General features: G+C 39.0%; 1 long non-coding RNA gene across 1 annotated transcript in view; it reads left to right on the top strand.

The window, feature by feature from the left end:
- Positions 1–1,039: 1,039 nt before the first annotated feature.
- The window catches only part of LOC126059048 (uncharacterized), a 65,957-nt gene continuing 39,935 nt past the window's right edge, over positions 1,040–27,061 (top strand). Inside the window, exons 1-2 of the long non-coding RNA XR_007513353.1 lie at positions 1,040–1,114; positions 10,501–10,563. This is a non-coding gene — a long non-coding RNA (uncharacterized LOC126059048). The remainder of the gene's footprint in view (positions 1,115–10,500; positions 10,564–27,061) is intronic.

Here is a 27,061-nt window from a genome sequence, read left to right on the forward strand (position 1 = left end):
AGAGAACTTGGTAGAACTCCTTTTTCAAAAACTAAAAAGTGAAGTGAGACCTAATCCAGTAAGCATGGCATGATGATCGTTGCTCCAGAGCAGCCCTTGGAGGAAAGGCCAAGCATATTTGCATACCGACCCTAGAGCTGGACATAAAGTTGGATCTAGGAGCCAGGCATCTCAGCCCATTCCTAAAAAGTAGACAAGCTTTGTTCACACCATACCTGACAATTGCTAATGATGCACAGCAAAAGTAAAGCCTCTTCATGCAGTTGGGAGAGGGGCTGTGCCCAGGTAAAAGACATGTGTCCTGAGAGAAGCCACTGGTTACTGTTGATCACAAAGGGCCTGTGTTGGACAGCTGGCTTTCTAACTGGCTCCCCAGCCATCGTGACAAAATACTTTCCAAGGTCAATCTTGATTTCAGAAACGTTAAATGGGCTTGCAGGAGCCAGAATTTGAAAATAAAATTTTGAAGCAAATGAAGAGCAGTGAGAACAGACCTTGATGATGCTTCCTAGAGTTTCATTTGCTATCCACATTGAGTCATTCAAGCTAAATAAGCTTGTATTACCAATGTTTTCAAATAATTTTATGTTAAATTGTATAAATACATTTTGTATAGCAATTTATGTTAAAAATACTGTGGCTAAAGACAATACACCTGTTGTTGATTTTTCAGAAAAGGAAAAGCAATGTCATTCAGACACCTCTGATCATGAGAAGTGAAGGTGTCATCCCACCAAAGGTTCTTCTGCACAGGAGTGAGGCCCCTGTATTTACCCTGAGATGGATGAGCAGTGGGCAGTCACAGCTGGAACTCACATCATCCTCCCATCTAGGGAACCATGCTGGGAAATCACCCTCCACCTGCTGAAAACCACAGACTCTTCAGAGAATTCCAGAGAAAAGATCTGCTTCTGCTTAACCATGGCTTTGCTGACCCAAGGCACTTGCTTGGAGAATGATGTCACCAGCTTAGGAGGGATTCACATGGGAGATCTGGCAGAATGACATCTTCTGGGATTCAAGACATGCTAGCTGAGTACTGGGCTTCTTGATTAGATGGGGAGTACAGCAAAGTCCTGGTACCTTGCTCTGAAGGATGCTTCACAGTTGAAAGGTATCTTCAGTACAGGGACTCTCTTGTGTACCCTAAGTCCCCAGGGAAACAATACTGTTTGCTGTAGTGTGGATCAGGCAGGAACCTGTGCTTATTGCATGTCATCGGGGGAATACTTAAGGAGAATTAGAAACTATGGAGCAGAAGGGAGATGCCACAGAGTGGGAGGGTTTAGGCCTTATATCCTCTGTGGAGACAAAAGGGTGGCATGGGCAGGCTGGAAGAACAGCCCTAGGTAAAACTGATTATGGGAAAATATTATTGCCTCCCCCCTTCGTTTTTAAATCATAGATGTAGCATTTGTGGCTCAGAGTGGAACTGTAGCAAGCACACAAAACGTGTGACCAGACAAGCATCTTCTGGCTGCAAAGGGGAGTGCATCTTCACTGGTTCCTGTCCAAGGCTGGGTTTTAGAAAGCACTTCATGTCATATGATCTAATCACTGACTTCTTTTAAAGATACAAAGCATTGTAGGATGCCTTCAGCCACTTGATAGGTAACCTGCAATTGAAACATGCAAGTGCATTTGTGATTCTATTAATAGCTGCCAAAAGGCTTGGGAAGTGAATTTAGGGTGTTCTAAACAGGAGACTGAGCCACTAGACTAAACCCAAGGAAACTGGATTTTCTGGATATCCAGAAACATTTGGACTTGGATTAATTATCTGAGCTCTTTGAAAAGTTATTATTTTGATTCTCTATCTGAAAATAGGAACAGGGTATGATGCAAATAAATGGAATGAAGAGGGAAAAACTCTTGGGATTTCTTGGGAAAAGACAGCACTAAGGGGAGACTCAGGCCCCATGAGCCCAGATTTCATAGGTCCCCTTGGCTTCCATGAACCTGCCTTCCCACAACACAAATTTGACTTGATATGCTCTAGTGACACTCAGATTTGTAAACTGAAAACAGGGGCAGATTATCCAATAAACAAGGGAAGCACAGGCTCACTGTGCTTACTTACTAATTAGTGCTTCCTTGCTTACTGGGTCATTGGCCCATGTCAGGGATTGTAAATTTGAAAAGAGGCTTTGATTCTATAGAAAGGTGCTCTGGGGTTGGGAGAGAGACAGATGCCAGCCACACCCAGAAGCAGAGTCTTCGATGTCTGGTAAGCGAAGTAAGCACCATGCTTACCTTGCTTATTGTGTAATCCACCCCTGACTAAAGATTTTTTTCCCCTTAAGGCACTACGATGCAGCTTTATCTTGTCTCTTAACTTTCTTTATGTTTAAAAGAGGAAGATCACTGTGAACCTCTTTAGGGTAAAGCTGTGAAGTGTATCAGAACCATGGTCATACGGTCAAGTAGGAATCTTATTTTGTGCAAATCTTATCTCAAGCTCCACTACCCAGCCCATTGCTTTTTATCTCTAGTTTGATGACTTGTTAATCTAAAACTTGTTAAAATGTGTTCCCCACCCTGCTGCCCCCCAGGATTTAAATCTGTTTCTTCCATCTCTTCTTCTTCTTCTTTTTTTTTTTTTTTTGTTTGTATTTGTTTTTTTGCTTCTGCTAATATCTGGGAATAGCAAAGCATAGCTAGAATCCGAAATGCTGCTTGGTTTAAATGTATGCAGGAAAGAAGGAATTGAAAATAAAAAATTCAAGATAGGGAGGATAAAAAACAACAAAGAAAAAGAAAGGGAAAGAGAAATAATAGAAACATCATTCTTTGCATCACTTTACAATTTACAAGACTTGCTCAACCAGTTTGTGAGATACTATATACTTAAAGTGAATTTCCATGGTTTGCTAAAGAGCACACAGCAACCATATGATTGAACAGAGTCTGGTTACAAAACTTAGAAATTCAAGCCCTGTGCTCTTCAGTGGTGGGAAAGGGGTGGGGGGTAGGAAGCCATGTCTGGGGGATGTAAGAGGGGAGGCTGCAGATGGAAAGAGGGCTGGAGGACAGAACAGGGACAACAGAAAGAAGCAGAGAAGAGCTGGAAGCAGTCTTCCTTGTCTTAAACACAGGTGTTCACTTAATTGCACTTGGTTTGTGGGGCCTAGGAGAATCAAGGCTCTGATTGCAATTTCTAGACATTTGCGGTGGTTTTATCATTTTCTTCATTTCAAGAAATCAGTCCAGATTTCTATCTATACCCCAGAGTCTATATAGGAATAATTTATTCACAAGCACTTGCTAAGTGCCCAAGAAATCATTTCCCTTTGCACCTTAGGACTGGCAATCCTATTTTAGAAATAAGTACATTGAAATTAAAACCAAAAACCAAACCTGTTGCTGTCAAATCGATTCCATCTCATAGCGACCCTGTAGGAGGACAGAGCAGAACTGCCCCATAAGGTTTCAAGGAGAAGCTGGTAAATTCGAACTACCGAACTTTTGGTTAGCAGCCAAGTGCTTAACCACTGTGCCACCAGGACTCCACGCTGAGATTAAAAATGTAAAAAAACAAAAGGAAGGAAAGATTGAGCTTCATAAGGGCTTGGAATATATCTTTGAAAGGACTCCCTGGAGAGATTTTTGCATGAATTCCTCCAGGTGATTAATTATCTGAACTATAATCAGCTCATATTTCTCTTTGTCAAGATATCTAGATATATGTTGTATATAGGACTATTACTCTTTATCACAGTGGTGTGCTAACAAGTTCAGCTAACAGGATACCACATGCACATATTCCTTTATCCAGCAAATATTTATCGAATAGTCTAAGTGCCAGCACCATTATAGGGTCTATGGAAAACAGTGAACGAAACAAACAATACTGTCCTCTGAGTGTTTCCATCCTAATGGTGAGACAGACAATAATCAGAGTAAATAGGAAAATACCTAGTATACCAGATAGTGATGTGTGTTAAGAAACATAAAGCCCAGAAGGAAGAAGGGAAGTGTGGGGAGGAGGGCAACCACTTTGGGTAGGCTAGCCAGGCAACAACTCATGGAAAAGGTGACATTTAAGTGAAAACCTAAAGAAGATGAGAGAGGGAGCTATGTGAGTGTTTGGGAATGGAGCTTTCCAGAAAGTGAGACATCAGATGCAAAGGTCCTGAGTCAGGATCATGTCTGGTGTGCTGAGGTACAGGAGGAAGCCAGTGTATCCAGAGCAATGCAAACGAGTGGCAGTTATGAGGAGAGGTGGTCAAAAGGGACACAAGGACGGGTCTCAAAAAGCTCTGGAAGTGATGGCAAGTGCTTGGGCATTTACTCTAAGCAAAATGAGGATTCTGAGCAGAGCAGTGTCGTTAACTGTATTTTTTTAAACTTCATTTTGTATTAATTTTAGATTTACAGAAAAGTTGCAAAGAAAAGTATAGAGCATTCTCATAATCCTTTCACCCAGCTTCTCCTAGCGTTGACATTTTATGTAACCATGTTAAAACTAAGAAACTAACACTGGCATGATATAATTAGCTAAATTATAGACTTTATTTTGACTCCACCAGTTATTCCACTGTCACTTTTTGTGTTCCAGAATCTTAATCCAGGATAGCATGGTACATTTGGTGACATATGCTTTTAACAGGATCACCCAAGCTGCTGTGTTGAGAATAGGTTGAAGGGAGGCAAGTATAGATAGGGGGGCTATCTGTGAATGATCTCTTCCTGTAAAGATTACAGCCTAGGAAACCCTATGGGGCAGTTCTACTGTGTTCTACAGGGTCACCTATGTGTTGGAATTGACTCAGCAACCCACAAGAACAACAAGAATCATGCTTATGTTAGTCTACTAACAGAAAGGTTGGTGGTTTAAATCTACCCAGATGCTCCTCGGAAGAAGGTCCTGGTGATCTACTTCCAAAAATCAGCTATTGAAAATCCTTCAGGACACAACTCTACTCTGACACACATGGGGTCATCAAGAGCTGGAATTGAGTCCAAGAAATCTTATCAACCATACATGATGTTGGCTTGGACCAAAGTGGAAGCAGTGAAAGTGGTAAGAAGTGGAAGGGTTCTGGATAATTTTGAAGATGAAGACAGTGCTATTAAGGATCTAAGAGACAGAAAGGAGTCAACGGTGACACCATGGTTTTTGGCATGAGCAACCCAGAGAATGGAGTTTACTGAGATAGGGAAAGACTCTGAGGGCAACAGATTTACAAGGCGTCTTAGGCAGTCTGCCTAGAACGTTAGGCATCTGGTCTCGTATAGTTTGCCTAGAATACTTTGGGTGAATTCAGTCTTTAAATATGCATTCAGTTTATACAGATCAATTAATTTAATGCCCCTTCCTTGGATTTGCATACTGTATCACTGAAGATGAGTTCATCAGCAAGCAACAGGATATCCTTACTCAAACTGGCTTAGACATGAGAAATGTTATGATCTCATGTAACTGGGACTTCAGGGACTAAACAAAACCAACACGAATCCAGGCATTTTTACTGAGTCCATTCTGCTGCCCTCAGCATCTGCACCCAAAAGCTGGAGTTGGCTGCTTTTGTTTGGAGTAGACAAATGGCTGCCAGTGGCCATGTGGGTTGCAACTTCCTTCTTTGCTTTAGAGTGGGGATAAGGAAAAGGACATCAGTCCCCACAGCCTGGGCTCCAAGGCCAGCCTCAGTGTCAATCCATGGGCAGTGGCTTCAGGGGATGGACAAGTGGTTCCTAACTGGTGATGCTGTCCCAGGGAACTTCTAGCAACATTTCAAATGTTTTTTGTTATCACAACTTGGGGGAGGGGGGAGTTAAGGCCAGGGATGTGGCCAACCATCCTGAAATGCACAGGAGTATCCCCCACAACAGAGAATTGTGTGGCCCCAAATATCAGTAGTGCTGAGGTGGAGAAACTGTCTCAGACCAGTCAAGACTTAACTGAGATGGAGTCCCCATCTTCTGAGTCTCTTGGAGAAAAGGTGGCCCCTGAACAAACTGAATTATACTGAAGAGAAGGAAGCAGCAACCCTTGAGTCCTGATACCACTGAGCATGGTGGTGTCTTTTGCATACTGTACGGGTGATTTCACCAGGCTGGTCCCCATTTCTATCTTTTGACTGGCTCTTGTACAAGTCATGTACCCCTTTCTAAGGCAGTGGGAAAATGCTCAGATTTATTTGGAGAATTTGCATATCTTTTTCAAGTTCATTTTTATTTCTACTCTGAAAAATGAAAGAGAAAGAGTATGTTCTTCAGACTTGAGAGTTTCTGTGGATGTTTCCAAGTTGATTCTTCCTTAGTGATCCATCCAGTGGACCCAATGATAGTTCTTGAGGGAGTTACTCTTGATCCAGCCCTCACTGAGTGTAAGTTCTCTGAAAATAGAGATGAGCATTGCTTATCGATGTCTCAAGTGCCTATAAAAGTGTTTGACATAGAGTGGGCCATCAGGTTGTTGAATTGTTTTTTCATTTCCTCAGTCTCATTAAGAACATTTACATAGCAAGACTTTTCTTTGTATTTTGCCCGTGGTGTTTCAATTTTGGTCTCCAAGATTCCGTCTCCAAGATTTTAGACCAAAGGCTAACACATTGATTGATGCTTAGCAGGGGCTTAGTAAGTGGCTGATAACTGGAGGCCAAATGCCACCTTTGATGAGATCACATATTCAGCCTGAGTTACCAGAACAGCTACCCCAGTGTGCTTCTTGTGCAAAGATTAATTCACATACAGGAATATATGCATTTGGGGCCTTTTTTTTTGCCCTTGGTTTTACTTTCTCATTATTAATTTTATTTTTTACTTCACATAAAACATATCAGTCCTATGTCCATCCAAAGGGAAGCAAATTATTTAGTAAATTTTTTTTTTTACCCTGGTAAGTCCAAAAATTAATTGGATCCCTACTTTCTAATCTTGTATTTTGCTGAAATCATTTCCATTGGTATAATTTTCTTGTTAATGTGAAAACAGAAATTCAATATTCCATGTTCTTCTGGGCTCTAGACACATCACCCACTCACTCTTCCATGTCCACAAACTTTGGATGATTCCTATTCAAGAAAAAGAAAGTGACAGAAATTTAACTTGACTTTGGAGAATATGAGTTTATATGAATAATGCAATGATGTAAAATGGGACTACTAGTAGTAAAAAAAAAAAAAATTAGTAGTAGCGTCAAAACCTAACTGGCTTCAGAGGGGACAATGAGAATCAAGATCAGCCTAAGGCTGATCCCTATGAGGTACAGGTCAGACACATCTACATTCTCCAGCATTTTTACCAATCCTAACACCAGCTGCCGTCCCATGGCACTCTCTACCTCTTTGCTGGGTTCGATAATCCATTACGATGGCCAACACAGACCATACTTAAGTGGTTTATTAAGGAAGTAACAGAGTACCACTTGGGATCAGCAACAACAGGCTAAAACTTGGGGTCAGGATCAGGACGCATATAGGCAAAGTCTCCCTTCTTCAGTGCAGGAGAGCTCTCTCAGCTCCTCTTGCTTCTGCAGGCCTCCTCTCAGCCCCTTCAGGAAAGGTCTCCTCTTGGCCTCTTGAAGACAGATTCCTCTTGGCCCCTGAAGACAGGCCCCTCTTGGTTCTGCCACTTGTCACCACAGAAATTACTGATGGGCCCCTTCTGGGCCTCTCAATGTCTTCAGTGTTACAGCTCTTGGCCTGTGTTACAGCTCTTTTAGAAGGATACTTACCTCCTCTCTCTCTGCTTCTTTTCTATTCTCCTTTCTACTTTTTCTCTGCCTGATTCCGTCTCCAAAATCTCTGTGGGGCTGGCTCCATATACATACATACATACACACACACACACAAATCCTTGTCAATTTCAAGGCATGGCCCCTCCCAGAGGGGGCCACAAACTGACCAATCCCCTCTCAGTAGGCCAGAGGCACTTCATTTGTGTAATAGGCTATAGTCACCTCATTTGCACAGTCCATACTCAATTTCATTTACAGGGGTATATTGGTCAGTTCCTGCCAGGTGTATACAATCACGGGGTAGGCTGCAGCCCAGGTTCAGAAAAAAAGTGGTTTACAGCTTACCCAGGAAATGTCAATCAACCTGGACAAAAGTAACAAACCCTCTGGGGTAGAAAACTAACTAGGGCAAAGATAACTCCTCAGGGCTTAGGGAAAAAAAATCTTTCAAGCAATTTTTCCAAAGAACCAAGGAAAAAGGCCACATAAAGAAACTCACTTCACCACAAATGACAAACACCAGTTTGGAAGTGTTAGAGATCTGAATATTGATTTCTTTTTTTCAGGATTTGATCATTCTTTCCTTTTTCACATCTCAATAATTCTCACCATACTGCTCACTATCATGTAACAATAATGACCTTTCTCTTAGAAACTGAACTGTTTTAAGTTCAGTTAAGTCTCTCAAATCAGTTGCAAATGTAGATACAGTGCGAATTGTGATTGATGCACGAAGATAGATGACACAGGTTATGTCTCAAAGACAGAGGACAAAAATGCAAAAGGGCTTTTTGGAGGCTTCAGATAGAGCCCCGATTTTCTTACCCAATCCCCCTACCTGCTCATCTCTTCATCTCTATCTCTTTTTCTACATCGTCGTCTTTCCCTTATTCCTTTTCTTCCTCCTCCTTTTCCTCCCCTCGCTCTCTCTGCTCTCCTTGTTGCCACCACCACCTTCTCCTCCTTTTTTCCCCTTCTTCTTCTCCTTCCCCTTCTTCAGATTTGAAAAAGACTAGTAATGACATTTGTTTGAATCATTTTATTCCTCAGCTTTAATTTGAAAAAGAAGTGCTGACTAAACCAACACTGGATGGCATATTGTAACAGGTGGAAGTGGTGGAAAAGAAAGAGGGAGTGTGCAAAAGCAACTTGAGAGCAGACAGCAGCATGGAGCCCCTCAAGGAAAGGAGCAAGGAGGAATTGTTTAAATGCCAAGCAAGTAAATAAACGTGAATATCTCAGGGTATTCAGGACAAGTATTTTCATTAGCTTATTTATACAAAAATATTCACCTCTCACTCGACTCTCTTTTCCTCACTTTATTTTTGTTCAATCTTGAAAATATCCAGTGTTTTTGAGTGTAGAGAAATGAAGCAGAGCTTATAACCCTGTACACTGAAATATTGAGGTTTTGTTTTTCCATTTCCTTTAGCTGTTAAGAAGAACCCTGACACATTACTAGAATTTAATAGGTATCCATAATGATGTTGGGACATCAGAGCCAGTGGGAAGGGGTTCCTGACAAATATTCAGATCCACAACCTCAATGAATCGTAGAAATCCTTGAAAAGAGACTTTAATTTAGTAACTATATTGTAATTTAACATGCATTAACCTGAAATGTTTTTCTAAGAAACTCAGTTAAATGTGTGCTAAATTTAATTGCATAAAGTTAAGATTTTGAGTGTAGATTTTTATGCAAAATTCCAGTGCTGAAGGAATTTTGGGGTGCTTTTTTAGTAATGGCAGATACAAAGAAAATTTTATATAATTATATTAAAGGCTGTTGGGTTCTAGCTAAAGAAGTCAGGCATCCATGGAGGTAGTGATTTATACACAGGGCTGGAGAAGAAAGTATGGAGCATGGTTGGATAAGGAATGTGGGCAGTCTTAGTGTGCAGATGGGATCAGTGGCGTCCTATAGACAGGAGGCTTTCTTTCTAGTTCAGTCATATGAAAAATTGTCCAAGGCCAGGATACAGGGTGCATCATGCATAAAGACCACTTATAAACTCAGCTCCTAAGGTGGGGTGGCCCTCTAGTTAATGAACACAAGCAGTACTCACGGGCCCTTATAAGTTCCCTTCCAACCTGTTGTCCTCTTTGGCCCAGGATAATAAAGCAAACAAAATCACTGTAAATTTAGATATACCACTGAGTTTAGTGAGAAATCTATTTGTTGCCATTTTCCTAAATAACTAAGATACCCACCCAAACCCGGTGCCGTCACTCATAGCGACCCTACAGGACAGGGTAGAACTGCCCCACAGAGTTTCCAAGGAGCGCCTGGCAGATTCAAACTGCCAACCCTTTGGTTAGCAGCCATAGCACTTAACCACTACGCCACCAGGGTTTACAATAACTAAGATTAAAAAAAAAAAAAAAACTAAGATAGTAGGAGTTTTTTCATTGTATACATGTGTAGAAATTAATGGGCTGAGATTGGTACAATAAACAATCAATTGATGAGGAATGATTGAGCAGGAAATTTAATAGCCAGGCCCCAAAGGAAATATTTCCAGCCAACAGACTGTGGTTCCATCCCGTGCGAACATTGTAGATTTTGCCTATATTAGTTGATAAAATATGCTGAATGGGACACCTTCAAATCTGTGTAAACCAACCACATTATAAAAAACAAAGTTTCTTTGTGAACTACGAATAATAATAGGAAAGGAAGATGGTATTGAAAGGAAATACCCTCATTTACCTGGTTAATTGTTTTTTGGCTTGGAATATTTGCTTAAGGCTGTTTATAAAATGCTGAAAAACACCATGTCTGATTTAATTTAATTCAGGCGTCTTCATGTCTTTTTCAGTTTTCTTGGTCATACGTGTTTGTAGAGAGAGGAACTCTAAAAAGGGCAAGGATGTAAATGCAGGTGAGTTTGCCATCTTCATCATTTCCGAACCTATTTTTACTAACTATAAGATTAAAGATGAGAGAGTGAACAAACAAGAGTCAAGACTATTTGTTTGTAAGCAAGACAGTGAAAGAATCCCAAAGGAGATTGCATTTCAGGCTCTTCCTAAAATGAGGCCTTTGCTGCCTCTCTCCTACCCAGTGTCCTCTTGCCAGTTCTCCAAAAACCTGAGAACCCTTGACTTTGTGTTCTTCTGGAAAGTAACACTCAGCACGCTTCCAGATAGAGGCCCTTAATGACCTGCAACAAAAGTTAGCTCAAATAGGGAGCACTCTACCTCTTGACTAGCAAGATACACTGTCAGGGATCCAGCCAGTTCTGACATTAAAAAGTGAGATAATTCCTCCCATCCAAGCATTCAATCCCTGAAGTCCAGGTCCATCCACAAGAAGTCTATATAACTCTTCATTCCTTCAATTGCTTCTTCTAGAATATTGCATACTCCCCTAACCATGGTTCCTCGTTCTGGAAAAACCCCTTAAGAGGTTTTCCACAATTTTACCTATAAATCTCATTTTGCCAGTTCCAGAAACTAAGCTGTTTTTTATCTTAATGGAAATTTTTATAGGTTCACATGTAATTGTAAGAAACATGACAAAAAGATCCTTTCTATACTTTGCTAAATTTCCCCCAATTTGGAAAACTACAGTGTTTTGTCATAAATAGGATGTGGATATTAATGCAACCCAAGAATCTTAATCATATTTCCCTGGTTTTATTTTTATTCGTTTGTGTGTGTGTGTGTTTAGTTCTGTACAACCGTATCACCCATGGAGTTTCCTGTATCCACCACCACAGTCAAGAACTGAACAGTTCCAACACAATCCCTTCTGTCACCCTTGTAGAATCACACCTACCTCCCTCTTCCACCCCCTATTCCCATAACCAGCCTAACCCTTGGAAATCACTAATCTGTCTTCCAACTCTAAAATTTTGTCATTTTAAAAATTTTATAAAAATGGTCTATATAAATACATTTGTTTATTAAACATTCATCAGTTTATGTATTTTGCCATTTCCTAATTGGATTCTTTTTTCGTTGTTGTTACTGTTGAGTTTTGAGAGTTCTTTATATATTCTACAGACTAATTGTTTGTTGGATATGTGGTTTGTAAATATTTTCTCCCAGTCTATAGCTTGTCTTTTCATATGGACTCTCAGAAAACAAATCTTTTAATTTTGATGTGGTCCAATTTATCAATTTTTCCTATGTTGGAATATGCTTTTGTGTCAAGTCCAAGAGCACATTGACTAGCCTACATCCCAAAGCTTTTCTAGTAAAAGTTTCTTTATTCCTTCAGATTTTTTTTTTTTTCCTTTCAGTGTGTAAGTTCGTTATCCATTTTGAGTTAATTTTTTATAAAGTTTGAGGTTCAGGTCAAGGTTCTCCTATCCCCCCATTAAATGTCCAATTACTCTAGCAACTCTTTGTTGTAAAAGCTATCTTTCTGCTACTGAACTGCTTTTGTAACTTTGTCAAAAGTCAGTTCAGAGGCGGGACCAAGATGGCTGACTAGGTAGAAGCTACCTCGGATCCCTCTTGCAACAAAGACTCAGAAAACCAAGTGAATCGATCACATACATGACAATCTACGAACCCTGACCATCAAACACAGATCTAAAGAGTTGACCTGAGTGACAGAGACTCAGCCCCCGCAAGCAGGCTGAACACTGACGTGGCTAATGAGAGAGCGAGCAACCATGGGGAAGCAGCAACTGTTTTTGGATCCTGGAGCCAGTGTCCCAGTCAGAAAACCTTGGCACCGGGCTTTGGACTGGGCACAGGGGAGCTGAGCATGGCATCCTGAGATGGCGCAAACATGGGACGCAGCCCTAACCCCCAGAAGTGACTTCAGGGGAAGCCCAGCCACTGCACGCAGGCAGTGCAGCAATGCAGCAACGCGGCTGACAGGAGGAGAAGTCACTGGGAGGCAGCGACTGGTTTTGGAGCCTGGAGTGTGGCATCTCAGCTGGGGAACCTTGACGCTGGGCTTTGGACTGGGAGCGGAGGAACTGACCGTGGCTTCTGAGACAGCACAAGCACAGGATGTGAGCCTGGCCCTCGGGGGCAATCTCGACCCAGCCAATGCACACAATGCACTGTTTTATCTCAAATAAAACAGTCATCACCAAGCAAAGTAACTTTGTCTATATTCCTGGGTGCTACTCTCTCCTATCTATCTGATTCCTCCCCTTCCCTTTACAGGTGGCTTCGTTAACATTGGAATTTCCTGGGCCAGAGAGTGCAGTGCTCTGCGGGTTTTTTTTTTTTTTTTTGGTTTTTGGTTTGTCTTTTCCTGACCCATTCTCCTGGCCTGAGAGAAGCAGCTACAAAAAACCCAGCGGCCAAAAATCCTTCCCTGACTTCCTGAAATTGGACTAAAAATACAGAACCAGCTCTAGCCAAGCATATGAGATCCACAGTCTTGGGCTTTCATCCCTACAGAGAACAAGGTGGCTATTATAATGCAAAGGCAATTCTGATAGGGATCTGACTGTAATTGTTTTAGCTGATTACTGGAAAGAAAAGTTTCCCAGGTCTGATATCTCTACCTATTAAACAGAGCCCTCACTGACCCACAACAGGGAACTGAGGGCTGAAGCTCCCCCCAGACCACCTAGCCTCCTGCCATAGGGCTCTGAGGATGGTGACACCTACCAAACTGTAGAGGTACGTGTATTGGATAACTAAGGTACAGCTGCAGAGCTCACCCACCAAAATGCTTTAGGAATAGAGACACACCCATCTCACTGGCACTTGGGGGAAGCCTGTCAGCATCCTGCCACCCCTGGAGTGTGACCCCCTGCTGCTACTAGAATCTGGGGCACACAACTATCACCACTACTCCTCTAAGTGAATAGGTGACAGTCTACACCACACACTTGGTAACCCAAAATCAGATTCTACTCAAGAATAGTGAATGGACTCTTAGGCTTATATATCTGGTAACAGCCCAAACCAGCTGGTAATAGGACATTAGCGATTCAAGGGCTACAACAATCAAGACAGTGCAATCTAGTAGCCCATCTACGTACAATGAAAGAAAACAAAACAAGATGATAAGACTCAGTGAGCAAATATAAAATAAATCATTACAATATATTATAGATGGCTCAGAGACAGCAGTTGATATCAAACCACATAAAGAAGCAGACCATGATTGTGTCTACCACTCCCCAAATTAAAGAATTAAAATCTTTCCCAAATAAAGATACAATCCTGGAATTGCCAGATGCAGAATATAAAAAAACTAATTTACAGAATGCTTCAAGACATCAGGGATGACATCATAAACAAAATAAGGCAATCTACAGAAAAAGCCAAGGAACACACTGATAAAGCAGTTGAAGAAATCAAAAAGTTTATTCAAGAACACAGTGGAAAAAGTAATAAGCTGCAAGAATCCATAGAGAGACAGCATTCAGAAATCCAAAAGATTAACAGTAAAATTACAGAATTAGACAACTCAATAGGAAGAGGAGCAGAATCGAGCAATTGGAATGTAGAGTGGGGGACCTGGAGGATAAGGGAATTGACACCAATATAGTTGAAGAAAATCAGATAAAAGAATTTAAAAAAATGAAGAAACCCTAAGAATCATGTGGGACTCTATCAAGAAGGATAACTTGCATGTGATTGGAGTACCAGAACACGGAGGGATAACAGAAAATACAGAGAGAATAGTTGAAGATCTGTTGGCAGAAAACTTCCCTGACATCATGAAAGATGAAAGGATATCTATCCAAGATGCTCATCGAACCCCATTTCAGATTGATCCAAAAAGAAAATCACCAAGACATATTCTCATCAAACTTGCCAAAACCAAAGATAAAGAGAAAATTGGAAAAGCAGCCATGGATAAAAGAAAGGTCTCCTACAAAGGAGAATCAATAAGAATAAGTTCAGACTACTCAGCAGGAACCATGCAGTCAAGAAGGCAATGGGATGACATATATAGAGCACTGAAGGAGAAAAACTGCCAGCCAAGGATCATATATCCAGCAAAACTCTCTCTCAAATATGAAGGTGAAATTAAAACATTTACAGATGAAAACAAGCTTAGAGAATATTTTTTTTTTTAGAGAATTTGCAAAAACCAAACCAAAGCTACAAGAAATACTAAAGGAAATTGATCAGAAAATCAATAGTATCATATACAAAAAAAAAAAAAATTCTTTTTTTTTTACCAACACAACACAAGGTCACAGAACAGAACATCCTGATATCAACTCAAACAGGGAAATCACAAAAACAAATTAAGATTAATTTTAAACAGAAAAAAATGCTCAAAACAGGGAATCATTGAGGTCATTATGTAAAAGATCACAATAATCAAAAAGAGGGAGTAAATACAGGAGGCTTAGAACTGCCATATGGAGAGGAAAACAAGGCGATATAGGATGATATAAGTTAGGTTTTTACTTAGAAAAATGGGGGTAAATATTAAGGTAACCACAAAGAGGCCTAAGAATTCCATAACTCAAAATAAAAACCAAGAAAAACATAACAACTCAGCAAACATAAAGTCAAATACTATGAAAATGAGGAACACACAATTTACAAAGAAAAACGTCTCAGCACAAAAAAGTAAGTGCAAAATGAAATTGTCAACAACACACACAAAAAGGCATCAAAATGACAACACTGAACACATACTTATCTATAATTATGCTGAATGTAAACGGAATAAATGCACCAATAAAGAGACAGAGAGTCTCAGACTGGATAAAGAAACATGATCCGTCTATATGCTGCCTATAAGATACACACCTTAGACTTAGAGACACAAACAAACTAAAACTCAAAGAATGGAAAAAATATATTAAGCAAACAAAAAGCAAAAAAGAGCAGGAGTAGCAATATTAATTTCTGACAAAATAGACTTTAAAGTTAAATCCACCACAAAGGATAAAGAAGGACACTACATAATGATTAAAGGGACAATTGACCAGGAAGACATAACCATATTGAATATTTATGCACCATATGACAGGGCTGCAAGATACATAAAACAAACTTTAACAGAACTGAAAAGTGAGATAGACACCTCCACAATTATAGTAGGAGACTTCAACACACCACTTTCGGAGAAGGACAGGACTTCCAGTAAGAAGCTCAGTAGAGACACGGAAGACCTAATTGCTACAATCAACCAACTTGACCTCATAGACTTATACAGAACACTCCACCCAACCGCTGAAAAGTATACTTTTTTTTCTAGCGCACATGGAACATTCTCTAGAATAGACCACATATTAGGTCATAAAACAAACCTTTGCAGAATCCAAAACATCGAAATATTACAAAGCATCTTCTCAGATCACAAGGCCATAAAAGTGGAAATCAATAACAGAAAAATGAGGGAAAAGAAATCAAATACTTGGAAAATGAACAATACCCTGCTCAAAAAAGACTGGGTTAGAGAAGACATTAAGGAGGGAATAAAGAAATTCATAGAATGCAACGAGAATGAAAACACTTCCTATCAAAACCCCTGGGACACAGCAAAAGAAGTGCTCAGAGGTCAATTTATATCGATACATGCACACATACACAAAGAAGAAAGAGCGAAAATCAGAGAACTGTCCCTACAACCTGAACAAATAGAAAGTGAGCAACAAAAGAATCCATCAGGCACCAGAAGAAAACAAATAATAAAAATTAGAGCTGAACTAAATGAATTAGAAAACAGAAAAACAATCGAAAGAATTAACAAAGCCAAAAGCTGATTCTTTGAAAAAATTAACAAAATTGATAAACCATTGGCCAGACTGACTAAAGAAATACAGGAAAGGAAACCAATACCCCGAATAAGAAACGAGATGGGCCATATCACAACAGACCCAACTGAAATTAAAAGAATCATATCAGATTATCACGAAAAATTGTACTCTAACAAATTTGCAAACATAGAAGAAATGGATGAATTCCTAGAAAAACACTACCTACCTAAACTAACAAAATCAGAAGTAGAACAACTAAATAGACCCATAACAAATAAAGAGATTGAAAAGGTAATCAAACAGATCCCAACAAAAAAAAGCCCTGGCCCAGGTGGCTTCACTGCAGAGTTCTACCAAACTTTCAGAGAAGAGTTAACACCACTACTACTAAAGGTATTTCAAAGCATAGAAAATGGTGGAATACTATACCTAACTCATTCTATGAAGCCACCATATCCCTGATACCAAAACCAGGTAAAGACATCACAAAAAAAGAAAATTGCAGACCTATATCCCTCATGAACATGGATGCAAAAATACTCAACAAAATTCTAGCCAATAAAATTCAACAACATATCAAAAAAAATAATCTACCACAACCAAGTGGGATTTATACCAGGTATGCAAGGTTGGTTTAATATTAGAAAAACCATTAATGTAATATACCACATAAATACAACAAAAGAGAAAAACTATGCAAGGTTGGTTTAATATTAGAAAAACCATTAATGTAATATACCACATAAATACAACAAAAGAGAAAAACCACATGATCTTATCAATTGATGCAGAAAAGGCATTTGACAAAGTCCAACACCCATTCATGATAAAAACTCTCAGCAAAATAGGAATTGAAGGAAAATTCCTCAGCATAATGAAGAGCATCTATACAAAGCCATCAGCCAACATCACTCTAAATGGAGAGAGTCTGAAAGCATTTCCCTTGAGAACGGGAACCAGACAAGGATGCCCTTTATCACCGCTCTTATTCAACATTGTGCTAGAGGTCCTAGCCAGAGCAATTAGGCTAGACAAAGAAATAAAGGGCATCCAGATTGGCAAGGAGGAAGTAAAATTATCTCTATTTGCAGATGACATGAACTTATACACAGAAAAACCTAAGGAATCCTCCAGAAAACTACTGAAACTAATAGAAGAGTTTGGCAGAGCCTCAGGTTATAAGATTTGGCAGAGTCTCAGGTTATAAGATACACATACAAAAATCACTTGGATTCCTCTACATCCGCAAAAAGAACATCAGAGAGGAAATCACCAAATCAACACCATTCATAGTAGCCCCCAAGAAGATAAAATACTTAGGAATAAATCTTACCAAAGATGTAAAAGACCTATATAAAGAAAACTACAAAGTACTAGTGCAAGAAACTAAAAGGGACCTACATAAGTGGAAAAACATACCTTGCTCATGGATAGGAAGATTTAACATAGTAAAAATATCTGTTCTACCAAAAGCCATCTATACATACAATGCACTTCCAATCCAAATTCCAATGACATTTTTTAATGTGATGGAGAAACAAATCACCAACTTCATATGGAAGGGAAAGAAGCCCGGGATAAGTAAAGCATTACTGAAAAAGAAGAAGAAAGTGGGAGGCCTCACTCTACCTGATTTTAGAACCTATTATACAGCCACAGTAGTCAAAACAGCCTGGCACTGGTACAACAACAGGCACATAGACCAATGGAACAGAATCGAGAACCCAGATATAAATCCATCCACATATGAGCAGCTGATATTTGACAAAGGCCCAGTGTCAGTTAATTGGGGAAAAGACAGTCTTTTTAACAAATGGTGCTGGCATAACTGGATATCCGTTAGCAAAAAAATGAAACAGGACCCATACCTCACACCATGCACAAAAACTAACTCCAAGTGGATCAAAGTCCTAAACATAAAGACTAAAACGATAAAGATCATGGAAGAAAAAATAGGGAGAACGTTAGGAGCCCTTATACAAGGCATAAACAGAATACAAAACATTACCAAAAATGACGAAGAGAAACCAGATAACTGGGAGCTCCTAAAAATCAAACACCTATGCTCATCTAAAGACTTCACCAAAAGAGTAAAAAGACCACCTACAGATCGGGAAAGAATTTTCAGCTATGACATCTCCGACCAGCGGCTGATCTCTAAAATCTATATGATTCTGTCAAAACTCAACCACAAAAAGACAAACAACCCAATCAAGAAGTGGGCAAAGGATATGAACACGCACTTCACTGAAGAAGATATTCAGGCAGCTAACACATACATGAGAAAATGCTCTCGATCTAGCCCATTAGAGAAACGCAAATTAAAACTATGATGAGATTCCTTCTCACTCCAACAAGGCTGGCATTAATCCAAAAAACACAAAACAATAAATGTTGGAGAGGCTGCGGAGGGATTGGAACTCTTATACACTGCTGGTGGGAATGTCAAATGGTGCAACCACTTTGGAAATCTATCTAGTGTTTTCTTAAAAAGTTAGCAATAGAACTATCACACAACCCAGAAATCCCACTCCTCGGAATATACCCTAGAGAAACAAGAGCCTTCACACAAACAGATATATGCACACCCATGTTTATTGCAGCACTGTTTACAATAGCAAAAAACTGGAAGCAACCAAGGTGTCCATCAACGGATGAATGGTTAAATAAATTGTGGTATATTCACACAATGGCATACTACGCATCCATAAAGAACAATGAGGAATCTGTGAAACATTTCATAACATGGAGGAACCTGGAAGGCATTATGCTGAGTGAAATTAGTCAGATGCAAAAGGACAAATATTGTATAAGACCACTATTATAAGATCTTGAGAAATAGTATAAACTGAGAAGAATACATTCTTTCATGGTTACAAGAAGGGGGGAGGAAGGGAGGGTGCAAGAGGGTTATTTACTGATTAGTTAGTAGATAAGAACCATTTTAAGTGAAGGGAAGGACAATAGTCAATACAGGGAAGGTGAATTCAACTGGACTGGACCAAAAGCAAAGAAGTTTCCTGGATAAACTGAATTCTTCGAAGGTTAGCGGAGCAAGGGCAGGGGTTTGGGTACTATGGGTTAAGGGCACTTCTAAGTCAATTGGCAAAATAAATTCTATTAAGAAAACATTCTGCATCCCACTTTGAAGCGTGGCGTCTGGGGTCTTAAATGCTAACAAGCGGCCATCTAAGATGCATTAATTGGTCTCAACCCACCTGGATCAAAGGAGAATGAAGAACACCAAGGTCACACGATAACTATGAGCCCAAGAGACAGAAAGGGTCACGTGAACTAGAGACTTACATTAACATGAGACCAGAAGAACTAGATGGTGCCCGGCCACAATCGATGACTGCCCTGACAGGGAACACAACAGAGAACCCCTGAGGGAGCAGGAGATCAGTGGGATGCAGACCCCAAATTCTCATAAAAAGACCAGACTTAATGGTCTGACTGAGACTAGAAGAATCCCAGTGGTCATGGTCCCCAAACCTTCTGTTGGCCCAGGACAGGAACCATTCCCGAAGACAATTCATCAGACATGGAAGGGACTGGACAATGGGTTGGAGAGAGATGCTGATGAAGAGAGAGCTACTTGTATCAGGTGGACACTTGAGACTGTGTTGGCATCTCCTGTCTGGAGGGGAGATGGGAGGGTAGAGAGGGTTAGAAACTGGCAAAACCGTCACGAAAGGAGAGACTGGAAGGAGGAAACCGTCTGACTTTTTAGGGAGAGAGTAATTGGGAGTATGTAGTAAGGTGTATATAAGCTTATATGTGACAGACTGACTTGATTTGTAAACTTTCACTTAAAGCACCATAAAAATTATTTAAAAAAAAGTCAGTTAAGCATATTTCTGTGGGTGTACTTCTGTGTTCGCTGTTCAGTTCTATTGATCTGTGTCTTTATCTCTCTGCCAATACCATGCAGTCTTGATTACTTTATCTAAATTAAGCCTTGATATTGGGTGAAGTGGTTCTCTCACTTTATTCTTCATTTTCAAGATTGTTTTTACCTACTTTAGGGCCTTACCTTTCCATATAAATTTTCGAATAGACTTGTCTAGGTCTGCAAAAAAACCTTTTTAGGTTTTAATTAGAATTACATTTAAATCAGTAGATCAATTTGGGGATAATTGATCTATTTACTATATTGAGTCTTCTAGTCCATGAATGCTGTATGCTTCTCCATTTATTTAGATCTCCTTTTTTTTTTTAATCAGAATTTTGTAATTTTCAGCATACAGATATTATACATGTTTTATTTCGTATACCTAAGTTTTCATTTTCTTTGTAGGGATTTAAATGGTATTGTTTTTCGTTTTAGTTTCCACACGTTCATTGGTGTTATTTAAAAATGCAATTGATGTTTAGGTGTTGATCTTGTATTCTGTGGCCTTATTAGTTCTAGAAGTTTTTTGTAAAAGTTTTGAGTTTTTCTACAACATGTCATCTGCAAATAGGTACACTGTTATTTCTTCCTTTCCAATCCATATAATTTTATTTCTTTTTTTTTTTTTTGCCTTATTGCAATGGCTAGAATTTTCAGTAATCTGTTGATTGAAAGTGATGAAAGTGGAATTCTTGCCTTATTCATCATCTTAGGTGGAAAGTACTCAATTTGTCACTATTAAGTTTGATATTAATTACAGGTTTTATCCTAGATGCTCTCTATTTACCTTCTAGTCTGGAAACTGTGGTGGAGTAGTGGTTAAGTGCTACAGCTGCTAACCAAGAGGTCGGCAGTTCAAATCCACCAGGTGCTCCCTGGAAACTCTATGGGGCAGCTCTACTCTGTCCTATAAGGTCGCTATGAGTTGGAATTGACTCGATGGCAGTGGCAGTGGCACCTTCCAGTCCAACTGTTTTTGAATCATCATTTCAAAAACGGTTGCAATAGAAGGTAGTTACCTCAAATTGGCAGTGAAAATAAAAAGAGCTCTTTAAAGTGTTATAAAGCAAAGGTGTCACTTTGAGGGCTAAGGTGCTTCTGACCCAAGATATGATATTTTCAATAGTCTCAAAAAAAAAAAAAAACCCAAAAAACAAATCTGACTCATAGGGACCCTATAGGACAGAGTGGAACTGCCGCATAGGGCTTCCAAGGAGCCCCTGGTGGATTCGAACTGCTGACCTTTTGGTTAGCAGCCATAGCTTTTAACCACTAAGCCACAAGAGTTTCCTCAACAGTTTCATATGCATGCAAAAGCTGGACAATGAATAGGGAAGGATAAGGAAGACAAAGACGAATTGACGCATTCGATGTTGACAAACAATATTGAATACACCATGGGCTGCCAGATGAATGAACAAACCTGTCTTAGAAGAAGTACAGCCAGAATTATTCTTAGGAGCAAAAATGGTGAGACTTTGTCTCACATACTTTGGACATGTTATCAGGAAGAACCAGTCCCTGGAGAAGGACATCATGTTTGGCAAAGTACAGCGTCAGCAAAAAAAGGAAGACCCTCTGTGAGATGGATTGATATAGTGGCTACAATAATGGGCTCAAACATAGCAGTGATTGTGAGGATGGCACAGGACCGAGCAGCTTTTCATTCTGCTGTACAGAGGATTGCTGTAAGTCAGATCCAACTTGATAGCTCCTAACAACAACACCACCACCTTCTATTCCTAACTCATTAAGAGTTTTTAACAAAATGAGATTCAAATTTTTATAAGGTGTTTTCATTAATTTATATGATCATGTGACTTTTCTTCTCTAGGTTGTTGATAGGGTGAGTTACATGAATTGATTATATTATTGTTATTGTTGTTAGGTGCCATCGAGTCGGTTCTGACTCATAGCGACCCTATGAACAACAGAATGAAACACTGTGCAATTCCCCACCATCCTCACAATCATTGTTGTGCTTCAACCCATTGTTGCAATCACTGTGTTAATCCATCTCATTGAGTGTCTTCCTCTTTTTCACTGACCCTCTACCTTACCAAGCGTGATGTCCTTCTCCAGGAACTGGTCCCCCAATAACATGTCCAAAGTATGTGAGACGTAGTCTTGCCATCTTGCTTCTAAGAAGCATTCTGGTTGTACTTCTTCCAAGACAGATTTGTTCCTTCTTTTGACAGTCCATGGTATATTCAATATTCTTCGACAACACCACAATTCAAAGGCGTCAATTCTACTTTGGTCTGCCTTATTCATTGTCCAGCTTTCATATGCATATGAGGTGATTGAAAATATCATGGCTTGTGCCAGGCACACCTTAGGCTTGAAGGGTCAGGGTGTACAATTCTTTTTATACATTTCTGAATTTAGCTTGCTAATATTTTGTTGAGAATTTTCACATCTAAATTTAAGAGAAGTACTGATCTGTTGTTGTTGCTAGGTGCTGTCAAGTCCATTTCGACTCTCAGTAATCCCACGTGACAGAGTAGAGCAGCCCCATATGGTTTTCTAAGTTGTACTGTATTTTTATGCAAATAATGTGTGCCTTCTATGTTTGTTTGCCAACTGTTCTCTTCCCCCATGAGGTATTTTCATCAGCTCTCTATGCTAAAATTTTTTTTTTACAGCAACACATGTAAAAAAAATTGGCATAGAGGAGCTTGAGAAAATACCTCATGGTTGAGGGGTAGGGCTTCTACAAACAGAAGGTGTGTGTTATTTGCAGAAAAATATGGTAGTCGTTACAGGATTGGATTGCCAGGTTTTTCTCCCACACATCCATTGAGTGGGTTTGAGCTGCCAACCTTTCAGTTAGCAGTTGAGTGCTTCAACATTGTGCCACCATGACTCCTTCCTTTTTTTAAATCTATTTTTTTGTCCGAAATCCGGATAATACTTGTCTTATAAAATGAGTTAGTGTTTCTTCCTTGTCTATTTTCTGGAAGGGATTGTATAAAATTGGTATTAATTCTTCTTTAAATGTTTGATAGAATTCTCCAGGGAAACCATCTGGGCCTGAAGATTTCCTTTGGGGGAGTTTTTTAAAATGAATTCAATTTCTTTAATGACAATTCAGATTGTCCATTTAATATCAGTTGAGTCTTAGTATTTTGTGGTTTTTCAGACATTGGTTCATTTCTTCTAAGTTGTAGAATTTATTAGCATAAATTTTTTGAAGTATTTCCTTCTTTTCTTTTTAGTGGAGGCAAAATCTTTATGATACTTTCTATCTTACATTTGTGAATTATGTCTTCGCTCTTTATTTTTGTCAGCCTTGGTGGAGGTTTACCAATTTTATTGGTCTTTTCATTGGAACAGCTTTTGTTTCACTGGTTTTTCTTATTTTCAATATTGCTCTCTACTCTTATCATCATTAATTTATTCCTTATAATTTCTGTGGGCTTATTTTCCTATTCTTTTTCTTGTTCTTGAGGTAGGAATTTAGGCTATAAAGACCTTTCCTCATCTCTAATTGTGCTATAAATTTCCCTCTCTGAGAACTACTTTTAGTTGTATCCACATATTTTGATGTTTTATTTTGTTTTCAGTGAGTTATATGTAAATTTTTATTTCTTTTGAGAATTTTTCTTTAACCCATGAGTATTTTAGAAATGTGCTGTTTAGTTTCCAAATGTTTAGAGATTTTCCTGTTATCTTCCAGTTACTGATTCTAAATTGATTCTGACATGGTCAGAGAAATACTCTGTATCATTTCAAATATTTTCATTTGCTGACGTGTTTTATGGCCCAGGTATGGTCTATTTTGGTCATGTTCCACGGGCAATTGAAAATTAAAAAAAGTGTATGCTTTTGCTGTTGGGTCAATTGAATCCTGGTGTTTGATTGTGTTCTTTGAATATTCTGTATCCTTGGCAAATTTCGAACTCATAGTTTTTTCAGTTGTTTTGGTAAAATATTTAAGAATCCATTGACAAATCCAAGGTAATGAAGATTTACTCCTATGTTTTCTTCTAAGAGTTTCACAGTTCTCGCTCTCAAATTTAGTTTGCCCATCCATTTTTTGAGTTAATATCCCTATATAGAGTGAGGTAGGGATTCAACTTTATTCTTTTACAGGTGGCTATTCAGTTGTCCCAGTATCATGTTTCAGATACACTGAAGACTACTATAATTCTTCCAGAAATTGTGTAACATTATTGTATCTACATCTCTTGCAGTTATTGCCTGAGTAAACGTAGTCTGTAGATAGTATGCCTCGAAGGTGGCAACTGCACCTAGATCCACATGCTGAATCGCAGCTGTCACACTGAGAGGTAGATACACCACTTTTACACCTTGATTTAGATCATCTGCATGAGGAGGATGTCCTGGGGCATCAAGTAGCAGCACAATCTTGAATGCTCTTTTCAAGGCAGTAAGTGTGCACTTCTCAGATGAAACAATTTAAAAACCAGTCTTCAAATAACGTAATTGTCATCCAGACCTTCAATTTACTCCTATAGTAGGCCAGCAGCTTATTTTTGGCAATGTTTTTGAATGCTCAGGGGGTTTCAGAACTGTAAACAAGAAAAGATTTTAATTTAAATCCAGCAGCGTTTCCTCCAAGCAGCAGTGTGATTCTGTCTTTAAATGTCTTGAAACCAGGCATCACCTCTTTGTGAATATAGATCTGTTCTGGGATCCTTTTCCAAAAGAAGCCATGTTGAAAACCTACTCTGGTTGTCTTGTACCTACTCTTCATCTTGTATTATTTAGTCCAGCTCTCCCTTGAATTTTTAGGCAACTTCAACATTGGCGCTTCCTGCTCCTCCAGTTATATGCACTTATGTAAGCCAAATCTTCGTTTGATCAAAACTTCCCTTGCTGGAATTAAAGTACTTGTGGTAGTCTTCTCCTTGCTGTTTCTTCAGGTTTTCAAAAAGGCTGCACACTTTCGTTTGATTTGTCAATTAACTGACAAGAATCCTCTTCCGGATTTGATATTCTATCCAAATCATCAAGAGCTTCTCCATCTCATGGATTGGCCCTTTCCTCTTCTTTGTTAGAATTACTGATTTTATGCCAATCACTCCTTTAACTGCCTTCAAAATCCTATTTCATCCTTAATGATTATCAAAATGGTCAGATGAGACTGTCCTTTCTCACATGCTATTTTGTCAACTTGCTTTCCATTATCAGAGGCCTTAATGATCTTCATCTTTATATCCATGTCTAGAGCCTTCCTGACTTTCTTTTTTGAGTCAGAACTTTTAATGGCGTGACTTATTTTCTAGACATATTATTGGGACTAGAAACAGTGCAGGTGTCACAGAGAAACTTTTAACAAGTCAACTTCAAATTAACAACTGATGCTTCTTCAGGTACAAAACATTGAATAAGATCATGCTATAGGAACCCTATAGGGTCACAATGAGTCAGAATCCACTCAACAGCAACGGGTTTTGGTTATAGAAGCCCTGGTGTCACAGTGGTTAAGAGCTTGGCTTCTAGCCAAAAGGTCAGCAGTTCAGCAGCTCCTTGGAAACCCTATGATACAATTCTAATCTGTCCTATAGGGTTGCTATGACTTGGAATCAACTTGGCAGCAACAAGTTTGGTCTAAAATGAAGTCAAGGTCAGTGTATTAACAATGAAGTCAGAGTCATAATGGCTTTCGAGTGCTTGCACAGTTCAGATGTGATTAGAGTTAAGCATTGCCCAACTTTCTATCCATTTTGACTCTCAACACTGACACTGACTTCATTGTAGACCAGGACATAGCCTGCTATACAGTAGTGTTTTAAACAGTAAATCATAAAATTGAACATCTATGAGTGAACTTCTCAGAATGATAACATCAGTGAATTACATGCTGCAACATTTTATGTAGTGTGTATTACTAATGATAAGATGTAAAAAAAATTTGATGATTGTAAGTGTGGTTCATTGTAACTCAAATACATTGGAAGTTGGAGACTACTGTATTGATTGTTTTTTCTTATGTTGAGCTACCCACGTATTCCCGGGATAAATTGCATTTAGTCATGGTGTATAATCCTTTTAATATGGTGTTAGATTTGGTTTACTATGAAGGTCTTCGTATCTGCCTTCATAAGGAATATTTTTCTGGTGATTTTTTGGTGGTGTCTTTTTCTGGCTTTGGTATCAGAGTAATGCTGGCCTTTTAGTATGAGTTAGGAAACATTCCCCATCTTCTATTTTAGAAAGCATTTGGCAAGGGTTGATATTAATTCTTTTTCTATGTTTGATAAAATTCACCAGAAAAGCTGTGTGATCCTAGACTTTTCTTTGCTGGGAGGGTTTTAATTACTGACTCAATCTCTTTATTTGCTATAGGTCTATTCAGATGTTCTCTTTCTTCTTGGGTCAGTTTTGGTAATTTGTATGTTTCTGGAAGTTTTTCCATTTCATCTAGAATATCTGATTTGTTTGTTGCCATTGTTTCATAGGATTCTCATAAAATCCTTTTTTCTTCCTGTAAGGTCAGTATTAATGTCCTCAGTTTCATTTTTTATTTTCTTGAGTCTCTTTTTTCTTAGTTTAGCTAAAGATTTGTCAATTTCACTGATCTTATCAAAGAACCAACTTTTGGCTTCATTAAATCTCTGTCTCTCTTTTCAATTCTCTATTTCCTTTATCTCCACTTTAGTGTTTACTATTTTCTTCTTTCTGTCTGGGGTTCTGGGTACTAGCTTTGGATTTTTTTTTTTTTTTTTTTTTTTTTTTTGCCCTTATTTTTCTAGTTCTGCAAGGTATAAAGTCAGATTATTGATTTGAGATCTTCTGTTTTAATGCAATAACTTATAGCTACAAATTTCTCTCTGGGTAATGTTTTTCTTACATCCCATAGGTTTTTGT

This window comes from Elephas maximus, chromosome 15, assembly GCF_024166365.1.
Source record: "Elephas maximus indicus isolate mEleMax1 chromosome 15, mEleMax1 primary haplotype, whole genome shotgun sequence".
Taxonomy (NCBI): domain Eukaryota; kingdom Metazoa; phylum Chordata; class Mammalia; order Proboscidea; family Elephantidae; genus Elephas; species Elephas maximus.